Below are 6,321 nucleotides of genomic sequence, written 5' to 3' on the forward strand. Positions count from 1 at the left end.
GAGAAGGAGTTTATCTGCTAAGACTGATGATATGGACTAACCATGGTCAACCATGGGCCCAATTACACCACACCTGTTAGCAAAAATGCATCAGAAGAGTAGCAGATTGCATTTTGCAAAAAATGATCTGTTTGTCTCTTTATTTCTCTTTTTTTATGCCTATGTTTCATTTTGGATACTTTCAAATGACCTATCTTCCAGTTCACAACTTATTTATGTATGTATTTATGTATTTATTTTGCTGTATATAATCTACAGTTAAATTCATTTTAGAGTTCTTAATTTCATGTTCTAGGACATCATGATTTTTAAACTTTATTTTATTGATGTCAATTCACTGCTAAAGCTATGCATTTCCTATTTTTCCCCATAATTTTCTGTATATTCTAGAACATACTATTAATCAGAATCACTTTAAGCCCTTGTTTTGGTAAGCCTAATACTTGGATCACACATAGGTATAATTTTATTTTTTGCTTTGATTTCTAGTCAAGTGGTGCACTGTGTGTGTGTGTGTGTGTGTGTGTGTGTCTGCACGTGCATGCATGCATGTGCATGTGTGTGTATGAGCTTAGCAAATTTTGGCAATACTAAACATTTTGTGAAAAAAAATTAGAATATCCAGGTGATATCATCTTCCTCTGGCAATGATTAGCCTTTCTTTCTTCTAGGCAAATGGGGTAGTGCCTATTTCCTTTAATTGTAGACTGGCTTGATTTGAGGCTGTATTGCAGTTTCTGTATATCTAGGTTTACTTTTGACTCACCTTTGCATTTCCAGAGTTTTCAACTACAATCATCTTTTTTGTTTATTGGTTTAGTGGGTTTTGAACTCTAATATTTGCCTACTGACACATCCAACGATGTCCTGTTTGCTTGTTTGAGACCTTTTGCTAATAATTTTGTCATGAATTTCAGGCAAGTCAAGTATTTAGCTAATGTATTATTAAGAGGGAGACCAGTCATGTCTTTGAAGTCCTCAGTCTCCACCATAAATTCTTCTGGTATCTTTGCTGAGTCACAGTGCTACCCACTGGGTATAAACTCTTTTGTGTATGTGAGGGTAAAGGGGATCACATATTTGGTGATGGAAGGAGAACTGACTCTGGGTGGTGAGTACACAATGTGATATATAGATGATGTATTATAGAATTGTACACTTGAAACCTATGTAGTTTTACTAACCATTTTCACCCAATAAATTTGATTAGAAAAAAGTTGTTATTTTAATTAAAAGGTCTTAGTTCTGGTAATAAGTCCCCTTTTTAGCACTAGTTAATTAGTTTTTGTGTTACTTGTAACCAGAAACAATTCAATTTAACTAAAGTCAAATTTTCCTTGTTTTTTTTTTTTTCTTTTAAATTCAGTCAGGAGTTTTCTTATGGTCGTTCAGCATTATTACTGATTGATCTAGTGAACTGAATACTCAAATCTCAGTTGAGGTGTCAAATTATGTCATTATATTTGGAAAGTCCATGTTTTAGATAAATTGCCACATTATTGGTCTACTTTGAGTTTAATGCATGAGCAAAACCTTACACAATAACATGACCTGCTCCTCTGACTTCCTCGGTACCTTTCTATAAAGTAACTACATATTCCATAATAAAAAACCCCACGGCCTCCTCTCTCTTCACTCATCTTGACTAGAGAAAGCTGTAGTTCTGACAATGTAAAAACATCAGTAAATTTGAAGATGCCAGGATAGATTATTAACTGATGATCATTATTATGAGCTATTGTACATAATTAGCACAACTTCACAAAAATCTGGGAGTAAATTACTCCAATCTAAAAAAATAGAAGTAAAAAATTACATGAAGTTAGTCAATGAGAGAAGATTATTCTTTTAAGTTGATTGATTTCAAGTGTAGAGGTTAGGCTATATAGCTTAGAAATAGGACTTGAGAATTAATTGATATAAAAAGTTGTTCTCTGGTTTATAACTGGCTATGATCTTTGGGGCATAGACATTTTTCATTTTCAGTTAAGAGCAAGACATCAGTAGATGTTTTACATTACACTTTTAATGCAAAATTTGTGTCCACTAACTACATTAATAAAAACATAGCTTGTATATGCTTATTACAGTATCTACTGAACTGTCTTATGTTACCAAAACAATATAAAACAGACACACACACACACACACACACACACACACACACACACACACACACAATGAATAGATATTGAAATTCTAGAATGCAATACTAAGGAGAAATATGTAATTGAGTTTCGTACACATACATTTACTAATGGAACAGATAGTCATCTATAGTAATTAATTAAAGTGATAAAATTGTTTAAGGGCATTTATGTAAAGCAGGAAATTTAAAGTGTATTACCATATTATGATTTCTCTGGTCCATATGATCTGAATGTCTATTGATTAAATAATCTGATCATTCAATAATCATTGTTTTGCTTTTTTACTGACCCATAAAATATCCACATATTACTTTTACCAGTGAAGAGATGACACTAATATAAATATCCACCCACAAAATTAGCCAGAACAGAATTCAGGCAAAAGAATTTATCTCCCTATGATAATATTATGCTCACAATTTCCAGTAGCCCAAGGCCACTTTTCAATAACAGGGTAAAATAAACTATTCTAACAATTTCCAAATAAGCCTACAAATCAACTTTTAACATAAAACCTGCCATCATAATGGATCAGATAATAACCCACATTGGGACTTTCATATGCCCCACTTTCAGTCAGAACACATGACTAAACTTTTCCTGTTGTGAGGAAGTTCCTATGATTTTAATCAGGGGCCAGAATATCACAGTGCTGGGCTGCAGCTCAACTCTAACCTGACATGATTTACTTCCCAAAGAAGCTAGACATTTGGGCCTGTGGATATTAGGGGCGGTCCAGCTGGGAAAACATTTTAATTACTCACTGTCTGATGTCACTTCCTTTCTTGGTGATCAAAAGAGAGTGAGAATAACATTAATGATAATAAGAGTAATAATAACAATGCAATAGTGATTACCTTAGGAAAAAGAATTAAAAGTGTTTTTCGATCTTGTCCTTATGGTTTACACAGTGAAAGACTAAAGATAAAATGCATTAGAAAGAATGAACATTGTGGCATAAATAAGAAAAGAAAATAGGAATGTGGCATTAAGAACCAAACACTAAAAATAAGAAGAAAAAAACATCCCCTTTATTTAATAAGACTTTTAGGCAAAATGTGCTTGTAAGTAATACTTTTAAATTGAAATAATATATATTATTATTGTTAGGGGAATTTATATTTTATAATCAATAGTTCAAACAAATTTTTGGCATTTTCTAAATAGTAGCGACTCAGTTGTGTAACTGAAACACTTTTCTGTTGCATACTTTCACTAGAAAATAACTAGACAAAAACCATCAAAACCACAAACAAACAAAAACCCATCTTAGCTCAAGTCCAGAAAGATGCTCAGACTGGGGAAGCAGAGGCCAAGAGGGATGCTAGGATCCAATAGGCCAAAGCCAAGCAGGTGTCTGTCCAGTACCTGAGTGAGATCTAGATGACCAAGGTGCAGAGGGAGTTAGAGCTGAAGAAGGCCACGTGCGACATCAAGGTCAACACCTAACGAACACAGGCTGACTTGGCCTCTCAGGTTCAGGAGATGGAGGAGCAGCAGGTACAGTGGAAGGTGGTGGAGTGGGCCCAGAGGTGGCAAAAGTGATGGGGAGGGGAAGGACTGCAAGAAAGCCTGGAGAGACTCATAGGCATCAGCCCCTTCCAGGTGAACCCAGTCTTTCTGGACAGCCTGCGCCCTCATTACTTGCAACTAAAACAGAGATATGCAATCTCCATTCAGTAATATAGACTAAAGGGAGGGGGAAGCATATGACGCTGTTCAGCATAATACACATGTACTGTTTTGCAGGGAACAACCCTCCCCCTTTGTGTCTTATTTTGAAAGACTTGGTGTGAGATTGGGCTTACTTTTCCAATAAAGAATTAAAGATGAACATATAATTTCTCCTTGTTCTGGCAATAAGGTCACAGACAAATGGGGCTTCTAACTAAGAGTGTAAACGTTGAGGAAATAACTCAAAAACAAAAGGACTGTTTAGAATTCAGCTCTAGAGCCATATTTCCAAAAGCTGCAGTAACAGTGACCAGTGGCGGCAACAACGGCTAGCAGCAACAACATCAAGCAATGGAAGAAAATGAGATTTGTTTTTCTGGTAGTGTTGTTGTTGTTGGTAGTAGTGGTGGGGTGTGTGTTGCTTACCTAAATGCGGTTACCAGGTTAAATCAAGGATGCACACACAGTTAAATTTGAATTTCAGGTAAACAACAACTACTAATTTTAATAAGTATGTCCCAAATATTGCATGGGACATACAACTACATTTTCTGTAGTTATTTAACTGGATTTACAATATCACTAGACACCCTGTATTTTTATTTGCTAAATTTGTGTTCTATCCAGTAGCCTTATATTAAATGTAATTTTATATTGGTATTAACATTTCCCAACGGAAAAAAATTAAAAAGGTCTCTGTACTGCCTCCAGTTTGCCCCACGGGAAAACCACAGTCTATAGTGTTCGGAAACTGTTGATAAATTAAAATATTGTAGCAATTTTCAGAATCTTTTGCGTGATACTCATGAGAGCATCACCTCCATGTCAAAGGATTCATTCTGGGGCTGATTAAACCTGTTTGAATGACCTCGCTGTCCTCTGAAGAACGACCAGGGCCTTCTGATTCTGTGCTTAACCCAGGTGTGAAAATGGATCATGATGTGAGTATCACGTGTGGTGTTCAGTCCCCAGGACGGGGCGGAAGACAGGGCCTGGAGTCAGTCCCTTCCTGACAGAGTACAGAGGACAGAGTGAGCTCGAAGGGCTGGGAGGGTCAGCACATTGAGTTAAGCAGATTCTTTGATTTGATTTTGAAAAGCTTTGATGTTACGAGACAGTATCATGAAGAGAGGAGCTGCAGGTGATAGGTACTAGCTTGTTCATTTTAATTAGAGACAGTGAGAAGATTAGAGAGGACCCTCATACATGCTAGGCTCGAGGATGCCAACACTTGCTAAGGATGTGCAAAATACTTTCTTTAAATAGTAATGTTGTTTAATATTGGAATCAAGGGATTTTGCATTTGGAAACTGAACAAGGAATCTTCAAATGTTGATGTGTGTTGGCTATCCAAAAGGGTCTTGGGTTTAAGAAACTTTGCATGTGTGACAAGTGTGGTACCAAGAGGACTTGTCTGAGTAAAAGGGAAAAGAGAACAGTACGGCATGGACAAGAGAGGCTTTGTCTCCCTACAACGGGATATTATGTTTGACTCCTGAGCAAATATCCTAGAACCAAGCAAATTTAGCAAATTGATTTCTCGGAACTAAGGTAACATTCATAGGAGAAAACATATGTGGGCCAGAGACTGAAAAGAATGAATGAAGTACAGAGACTCCTAATCCTCCCTCAAATATCTCCTCTGCCTTCTCCTTTAAGCAAAACTACCTGACAACAGGTGCAGTGGTCCCACGTGTGAGGACACAGCTGCAATGGAAGCTGAAAGCAGAGCATAGATTAACCACATGGATGCTGTTTTGATCTCCCCTTAGGCAGATGGACAGGTAATGTTAAAAAACACTCAGGCTGCAAGAGTAGACTATGGAATCAGATGGCTCAAGATTAAAGCCTAGCTTCCTAACCTATTCCTGTGACAAAAATTATGTTCACTAATTTTATTATGGATTCACTTTCCTGAATGTTAAAATATCAAATATAAAATTGTCAATCATACTTTTATGTGACCCAGACTAGTCTGGGACAATTAAACGTATTTGTATATTGGAACAATTTGCTTATATAAATGAGGAAAATATTAGTTATTGTTATTCACTACAAAATATATGTCAAGAAATAATATTCTGCATGTCAATGTTTTGTAACTTTTTTCAGAATTGCTTAATGGACAAACCTATTGTCAATTTTTACAAAGTAATATATGAAACTAAAAGTATGTGTATTCTGTAGCTTTAGGTATATTGTACCATATTTACTTAGCTAAAGTTTAGGTAAAGTTTCTAATTAGGTAAGGTTTATTTATGATATCTTTCAGAAAAAAGTTACGCCAATAATTTAGTAAATGTACATGAAATGGATAATTTCTTTGAAAAAAATGTAAGTTACAAAACTTCACAAAAAGAAAAGTTGTATAATATACATATTTAAAAAAAAATATATATATATATAATTAAACATCTCCCAGAAAAATGACTCCAACAGCATTAATTTTTTTTTTTCTGAGCATTTAAGGAAGAAATAATGACTCATACTTTTTTTG

The sequence above is a fragment of the Hipposideros armiger genome, unplaced genomic scaffold (genome assembly GCF_001890085.2).
Source record: "Hipposideros armiger isolate ML-2016 unplaced genomic scaffold, ASM189008v1 scaffold_873, whole genome shotgun sequence".
Lineage (NCBI taxonomy): Eukaryota > Metazoa > Chordata > Mammalia > Chiroptera > Hipposideridae > Hipposideros > Hipposideros armiger.